Below are 8707 nucleotides of genomic sequence, written 5' to 3'. Positions count from 1 at the left end.
GGCACGGCTGGGAAAGGGCGGCGGGGCCGCCGGCTCCAGCCGCGACCCGTCCCCGCCCTGCCTGGAAACCGTGTCCCGGGGCGCCTCGTGCGCACGGGGCTTGAGCACTGCGTGGGACGGGGGCTGCAGCGCTGCCCCGGGCAGCCTGTCTGGTGCTTGGCTGCGCTTTCCTCATACCCGTCCTGAGGCCTGGCTAATACCCAGCCTGAGGCCTGGCTAATACCTCAGGTCAACGTGAGGCCGCTTGCTCTGGTCCTGCGGCAGTTATTCCGCAGGAYAGACCGACCCCCCTCCCTGCAGCCTCCTCTGGGGTAGCAGCAGAGCTGTGAGCTCTGGGGGAGCCTCCTTGAACCCCCCACCCCGTCAGCCTGGCCGCTCCCCGCGAGCTGCAGCCCCTTCCCAGCCCCACGGCCCTCCTCTGGACACGCTCCAGCACCTCCGTGTCCTTGAACGCTGCACTGGAGGTGCTGCCCCCGGCGCTGCAGGGGCTTCCTCAGGGTAAAGCCCACGGAAAGCGYTTCATGACCCGGGCACTCGCAAGGAGCCCACGTGGGTTTAATAAGTGCTGCCTTTGATCCAAAAGGGAGCGTTGGGAAAAAAAAAAAAAAAAAGACTGGGAATTTTCTGCTTTTATCTTCTCCATCTCACGGGGAGAAACAAACAAACAATAAGTCAACGGGGATGACTTATAGCTGCCTTTCTGCTCGTACATTGTCCTGACAAGTTTAGCAAGGCTGGGAAAAGGGGTATTTTAGCACGAGGGAAGCACAGCACAATACTTCGGCAGAGCAGGGGATTTGTGCATCTCTCCCATGCAAAAACAGCCCTGTGTTTAAATATATTCCCAAATTTTGTCATATCTGCTAACCAGATTGCTCAAACCTGGGATGTCAGGGAGCAGCAGTGCTTGTACGTTTGGAGAAAAATGCCCTGGGAGGAAATTTCCCCAGTGTGCAGTCAGCGCGATGCAGCCAGGGCTGCGAAAGCAGCACGGGATATCAGGCTCCTTATAAATACACAGTTAGGTCCAATACTGCTAATATTTCTCCTAATAGCGCAGTGCTGCCAGTGAAAAATGACCTACAGCTGCTGCTGTAATTGAGTGCACTGAGCACTAAAAGGTCGGGCCTTAAGCGCTAAGTTATGAAATGTATTTCACAATCATGTGTTGAAGAAATACATGGTTGTATCGTGCCAAGCTTCTTTGTTAAGTCCAGAAGCAGTAATTGCCTAGGAGTAATTGAAACCCTTTGACTTCCAGTCAAAAATAGGAATTTTTGTGACATGGCTAAAACCTTAGGGCTGAAAATAAGCAACTGCCTACCTGTTTTGAGGAGTTATACTCTGCTTTAGTTCATCCCTGGTGTAAGGAAAAAAAACACCATTTAGTTTTTTATGCATATGCATCATATAGCTGAGTAAGGCAGACTATGATCTGCAGAACATGAGATCAATGAGGATTTGCCTGGATAAAAAATGCAGGTATAAACCTACTTTTTGCAAAACCTCAGCATTTTCTCAGTGTCGTAAATAGCTTTCCAGTTTGCTGAAGTAATGCTAATGATACCTTTTACCTGTTTTAGCTACAGGTAAAAATAAGTTAAATTATAATGTATATAATGTACTATATATATGGTGCAGCACAAAAATAAGTTACTTCTCATCTTTCTTAGGCTGGATTCTTGTTCACCAGCTGCCTCTTGCCAACCTTTTTGCAGTGTTTCTCAAGGGCACTTATGCTTTAGGTTCAGCCATGCATGCACTTTTCAGAGGAGCAGAAAACTGTGGAAGGGATGGAGCTTGTCCAAAGGCCTAAATTGTGCGTGTTACGTGTGGAAAATAGAAATTTGAAAAATAGAAGAATGCAGCCTAAAGGCAAGCCAGCTCAGTTGCTGAAGTGATGAATCGTGGTTTGAGACTGTTTTTGCTGGAGCTGCAGCCACACTACCCTGAGCAGTGATTTCTGGAGCCAGGTATCAGCCTCAGTTCCAGGAAAAGTGATCGTTCACCCACACGAACCCCACAGAGTCGTGTTCAAACTCCAGAGTCTCAAAAACCAGCAAACAGACCCTCCAGCTAGAGAGACTGTTATTTTACTTGTTTGCCTTTGGTTTCTGCAAGCCCTTTATGTGCCCAAATACAGGCGTAAGGTCATACATAAAGCTACTACACGTAAATGTGGTTTTAAAAACTGACATTACAGAGATTTCTAAGATTAAAAAAAATACAAGAGTGAAATGGCTCTTAATTGGAATGCACTGAAGGATCCCTACTTAATACAGCCACATCACAGTTTCGTTTAGTATCAGTACTCCTACTGTGACTCATTTTCTTTCCCCTTTTGTTTTTTTTTTCTCACTCATAATCAAGCCACAGGAAATACCCGTTTTTCCACTGTAAATGATACCAAGTTGAAATTTTACGTGGTTCAAATTGTGCGTAGGGTGACAGATAATACCACAGATATAGTAAGATGTAGTAGATTAGTAGATAGTAGACACCAAAGCAGAAACTTAATGTGTACTTTTTAGTTACCTGTAGACACTTTGGAAACTGCACATGAAAGTAAGCAAAACATGAAAAGCAGAAGACAAGAAATTTCTATGTTTTACWGTAATTTGCCCCACAGAAAAGAAAATCCTGACCTAGTTGAGGAGAGAGGGTTATTATATTCATTTTGCTTATGCAGAAAATACAGTTTGACATTTAAGTAGACCATAACATTACATGAAGGAACAAGTTAAGTCATGCCAGTTATTAGGAATATTTCTGTAGTGGCAGAAATGCTCATTGAAGTCATTGGGAATTAGGCATGTGAAAAGACTGAGGAATTATATCCCGGTTTTTATGRTTGTTTTCTTCCATAGAGGTAGGGCCAATACAAGGGAATTACAATCCTCAAACTGCATAAACTCAGGGTGTGCCTTTCTCCTCTCGGGGAAATCGTGCTGCCATTCTGCAAAACAAAATAAGGTTCTCTGGGATGAAAGATTTTTAGAGCAAACCTAGTGGTTGGTGTATTGCCCAGAACTCCATTGCAGTCCAAGTCTGACCGTTGTTATTGTGCTTTCTGTTAAGCAGCCTGTGGAGAAGAGTGTCACGATGCCTTCTACTCCACAAACCGACCTCGTAGACGTTGGCACCATCTCTGACACTCCTGGGACTCGTGTGACACAGGTAMGTACAGACACACCGGGCGCCTAATACCTGGTTTGCCTGCACCTAGAAGGTGAGTGATGTAAAACCAAGCCTAAAAAGGATAAGATTTGTCAGTGGCAGATGTCTCATTTGAAAAAATGTAGCTGGTGAAGGCACAGGAAGATTGTGAGCGTGTGYTATTGCTGTAGTGGTACCAGGGGAAGGATGGGTGGTCACAAGGTTTTTAGGCTTCACTGAGAATTCCTAAAAAATAAAGGTGTACTCAAATACCTACTTGCACATTTGGATCTTTTATTTTTGTCAGTGGGAAATGCTGATTTTTGAAAGGGCCTTATATAGAAAAGTCGTTTTCCGCTGCCCATATGTATGTTATCCTGGTTATTTACTGACAGCAGAATTCTACATTAAGATACTTCCCATAGGACAAGAAAGTTTAGTCTCCCCTGCACCACAGCTAGCATCTTTTACAACCATAGCATGTCAAAACATATGAGCAACAAGTTGTAGTTCATGCAAAACATATTTCCCTCTCAAGTTCAGTTAGGGATTTTTCTTAGTTAGGATTTCCCAAGTGAGTTTGGCAAAGTGCAGCACAGCCCCTTCAAAATCAGTGCTGCTCTATTGCATGGGTGTTAGTTAACCCTAGCTGAAAGCACCATGAATAATCCTTGGAACTGATACTGTTATTCCAAGGTAAACCTTGTGCTGAATTTAATGTTTATCCCCCTAATTAGTTCATCAATTTATTTAACAAATATTTAAATAMTATTCTGTTGGTTTATCGTTGTCTGATGACAAAGCAGATAACTGAATTATAGAATCAAAATAGTTTAGGTTACTGTCTCCTGTTAAACATTCTTTCTAGTGTTTCAATTCCTTACTGGTGCTTAACAGTGGAGCCATCCACAAATGAAGTGAGACAGTTTATTTCTATATGAAACCTRGATCTAAGGGTAAATGACAAACTTTTCTGTTTATGAACTTGGAGTTCATTAACTGAAAAAGCCCTTCTGTGTATACTTGAGAATACATACATGAGACAGCACATGTATATCATGAGCATCATATTCTTCCGACATCAGACTATCAAGAAGATACAAGATCAAGAAGATCTGGAGGGAGATCCAGAAAAGCAACCTGCAAATGAACCAAGAAAGAATAAAAGAGCTGGGTATCTTAGCTCACTAGCAGCTGAAGAGGAAGGCRGCGTTACAGATACCTGAAAGTTATGTACAACAGTGAAAATGTAAGCAACTGTTTAGGACAATGTTGTAGGCGGTAAAGGAATGAAGTAAAGGAACRTGTCAAGTTTCCTGACAGGGTAACTTTAAACAGTTGACTTCTAATAAATATCTTATTAACTACTAGACAGAATCACCAGAAACTGTACTAAAGGAAACTGTTTTGCATTAAATGAGAGACAGATTTTTTTTTTCCTAGTTCTGACTTGTGACTTTACCAGCAGTGTACCTGTGGTTTCAGCAGGAACACGTGCCAAGTGGGAGACGCACAAGAGCAGAAATTGGCCAGGAGTTTGAGAATTGTAAAGACCCTGAAAAATAGCACTTTCTGTCAACAACAACAACAACAACAACAAAAAGGAAAAGAAAAAGAGCAAAATAAAATTCAAAGAAAATGGAGCAAGACTAAGATAATCTAATTTGTAGCTATCAAGTGTCTCACATGAGCTTGCTTCTCCCCTATACAAATATATATTCTGATTGGTATCCCACAGATTTTCTGCTCCCTCACATCTCATTGATTTCACTCTTGGAATTTATCAAGGCAGTGATTGCTGGAAAAGACAATTTCTTGCTGTCCAGACTTTGAAAATCTGACACAGATGGCACTTGTAGCTGTCATGAGAGCACTGCAAAAATGAACGTAAATACATCTGTGTTAGAAGAATGAATTTCTTGTCAATCTGGTTAACTTCAGGGCTGCATCTGGATACACTTTATTTCAGGAACTGGGAAACTCCTAAAAAATTCTGCCGTGGCCTATCCTTGCCAGTCCTGCTGTTAGAGTGTTTGACMTTGCTGTAAGAGAGCTTGTTAATCTTGCTAAATTGTGAGCTATCATCTGTTCAGGCTACTGTGGTCTGAAACTGAAGAAGTTACATAATGTTTCATCCAGGTCAGACTTTAACTTGGCCTCCTTGTGTGAAAGATTAGCCAGTTAACCTGTTGCATCATCTGCCACTAGTCATTACGTGAGCATGGCATTTTGTCAGCTCCTGAACTTCCCCATGCTGGACTTTAAAATGGCCTTAGATTTTCCAAAATCCCAAATAATCCAGAAAATGAAGTACTTCCTTGGTGCATCTTTATTTAGCCCAAAATACACTGCTTTTAGGGAAAAAAATGGGGAAAAAAAAGCTTTTTCTTTAAAATCTATTGTTTTAAAATAATTTTGCTTAGAATATTTGTTTTTAAAAATCACACACATATTGAGGAAATAGTAATAGGAAAAGTATGTTGAAACAAAAAAGAAAGATTTTCAGAAGCAGAAAGACCTTGATTGAAATTAGTTACTCCTGGGCTATCATCGTTTCTTAGAAGGGGCAAATAAATTAGTAAAACTTTCTGCAGCTCATTTATTATTTCTTCAAAGTAATGCTCTTCCATACCAAATGCAGCGACATGCAGCACTTCTGGAATACCCCGATACCTGTGAATTCCAGTGCAGTCCTGTGGAAGGGACTGAGTGATAAGGAAAAGCTGCCAGACCAGTAGCCGCTCACAGACACCAAACCGGAGGCATCACTGCAGGTACTGGGTGTTGGGACATAATCATAACACTCACCTGCCCTGAAAGGACAGGGTTTCAACCTGGCTGACATTCATTTTGCTCTGCCAGGTGCTTGAAGATCCACAGGTAGAAAACCTGACTGATCTTACAAGGTTCCCGTTTTGCAAACTCTGTGTGTATTCTCTCCTTTCTTATTTAATAAATGATGAAAGCTTCTTTCATTGAAGAATACCAGTAAAATACCTKTTATGATCAGAACTGCCATAACAAATCAGTGTGTGTAGAAAGGAGCAAAATCTTCTGTTTGTTTGGATTTTACATAGATCTGCTATCTTTGAAAGTGTTGAGGATGTCAGAAGCTGCTCAGTGAAAAGGCATTAATCCCGAATACCACTGAAATCCCTCTGCAATGTTATGACATGTCTAAACCCTATGGAATGTCACAGTTTTAATTACTTTTGTCATGTGGCCTCCTACAGAACATAGAAAATTAGATGCTCGGAAGGAAACGACCTTGGGGACTCTTCAGTGTTGCAAGGGGACAGTCTAAGAGAAATTGGGTTGAATATTTGCAGGACACTAAGAAGCAAAGGTAGCCCGTGCTACAGGCAGCCACAGAACAACTCCTGTGAGTAATATCACAAAAGCTCCAAAAGAAGAGGTTAAAGCAAACYTCTAACTTGGAGCTTGTAAATTAGTTGCTTTACCTTCCCAGAAAACTTTTACTGAGTACACTCAATAAAAATAGGCCCCAGAATGTGAGTTTTCTATGTCAAAGAAGCACTGTAAAGATCTATTCAAGGTGACTTGAGCTGATACGRTGTCATAAGGGAAAACAGAGAATTTGTTCAGTTCTAATGATGCAAGATCCGCTATTATCAATTTTTCTTCAAGAGGATTTCACTCACCAAATGTTTTGCTAGACGTCTGGTCTACCGATGAGTTGTAAAGCTGCCGAAAACCAGACTTTGATCTCATTAGTGACCAATATATGGGACCAGAGCAATGCTGCTCAATCATTCCCCAGTCACCTGACCACTTAGTGCGCTGATGAGGCATTTATCAGCTGTTGTATTTTGTGAGGTCTGTGATAAACACACAGATATCTTGACTTTCATTGCTTTCCTGAGCACCCTATAGAATCGACAGGCTGCCAAGGATAGTATCTATGGTGTTTTATGGACTAGAAATGAAGAAACTATAAGTTGAGTTACGTGTAGGCACGTGGGACACAGAAGTTACCCGTAGTTTGGGCAGTGCCAGTCACTCCTCCTCATTGCACCCATTATTGCAGGTATCTGGAAAGGACCCCGCACTGYAACTGAAACAAGAAGGCCACTAACTTTCCTGCTTCTCTGCAACATTTAAAGCTCTTCTAATTTAATAAGGAGGCACATTTTGCTTTTTACCAATGGAATCTGCTTGTGATCACCTTCAACATCTATATCCAGCTGTGGATAAAGTCAGTTTTCGTCTACGCTTAGAAATATGACAGAGCTGTGTGTGCAGAATTGTTGTACCTCGCCTTAGAGATCACRGCCAGTCCTCGAGGCATTTCCAGGAGTGTCACCAGCGCAAAGGACCCCATGTGGGCAGAGCGGTGGMCAATGACAACTGCAGCAAGGGTGGCAGCAGCAGGGCTCACATCCACGGCGGGCAAAGAGGTCACCTCTGGAGCCAAGGCCCCTCACTCCTTTAAGCACCATGARTAACACCCACAACTTTCTGCACCCCTGAAACCCCCAGGTTTCAGTGCAGGGCAGGGGCCAAACTTTGCTTGCTCTGGGAGTGGCTCAGAGTGACAACCAAATCAAATCTAGAGTTGCTTTCTTTTCCACTCGTGATGTGACAGTCACAAATAGCAGACCGCAAACAGGGCAAGGGGATTTAGATCTGGTTATTCCTAACCTGAGGCAAGGAGAATGGACTAGGTGACCTGGTATGGTCCCTCTCTCTCTTGTGAGGGCTCGAGCTCTTACTTAAATCAAGGCATCCAGAAAGGCACAACAAGTACAACAAGTTTATTCCTCAGCTTTGCCTCCTGCTGCTCCCATATSTCACCTCAATGGACAGGGACAGCTCCGGATGCACACACAGCTGTGGAGATGGCCCTAGCTTTCTTAACGCTGACATAACTCCAATTAAGGTTACTAAAAGTTCTTTAAATTAACCCGCAAGTAAATATATTCACGTTGCAGGTGTGATTTCCAAAACCATGTCCTGAGGCAAACATGGGGCTTCCCTAATAGCTCTACAGATAGTTGAGAAGCCACCAGTTACCTCCTCTTCTGTGTGGAAAGACATGGGCAGGTGGTGCCCATCGCCAGCCTCAGGCCTGGCAGAGCAGAGCAGCGAGCAAGAAAAGACCCAGCCTCACCAGTTCCACATCCCAGGAATTTGGGATGGCGCTTTGGGAAACATCCCATGACAGACACGTGCGGCAGCAACCAACAAAACCAAACAGAGCAGAATTAAAAAACCAAAACCAAAAACCACTTTTATTTCGACAAACAAGAACATAGGATTTACGAGGCTGAGTTTTTGGTTGGAGAGCCCACGTGTGCTTTAAAGCATCGTGAGGCCGAGGGGATACAGTCTTGAACAGCACGTTGTAGTAATTTCTGAGACTGCTCGAGACGGATTTTTTTTTTTAAACCAATTACTTCCCGGCCGCTCAGGGATGGATAAGCCCCCAGCTAAAATTCCTTTTCATTCTGATGCTTGTAACGATGGAGATGAAATGTGATTTTCCCTTCTAACAAATGCTCCAGAAATAAAAAAAAAAAAAAAAAAAAAA

At 42.8% G+C, this 8707-nt stretch overlaps 1 long non-coding RNA gene across 1 annotated transcript; it reads left to right on the top strand.

Moving 5' to 3' along the window:
* Positions 1-3094: 3094 nt before the first annotated feature.
* LOC112947788 lies at positions 3095-7402 on the top strand. The gene is made up of 3 exons (XR_003249476.1): positions 3095-3177; positions 5798-5930; positions 7205-7402. It is a non-coding gene; the product is annotated as an uncharacterized LOC112947788 (long non-coding RNA).
* The last annotated feature ends 1305 nt before the right edge of the window (positions 7403-8707 follow it).

The sequence above is a fragment of the Nothoprocta perdicaria genome, unplaced genomic scaffold (genome assembly GCF_003342845.1).
Source record: "Nothoprocta perdicaria isolate Ctin4 unplaced genomic scaffold, notPer1 scaffold_247, whole genome shotgun sequence".
In the NCBI taxonomy this organism is placed as follows: domain Eukaryota; kingdom Metazoa; phylum Chordata; class Aves; order Tinamiformes; family Tinamidae; genus Nothoprocta; species Nothoprocta perdicaria.
This window is presented reverse-complemented; position numbering and strand designations above follow the sequence as displayed.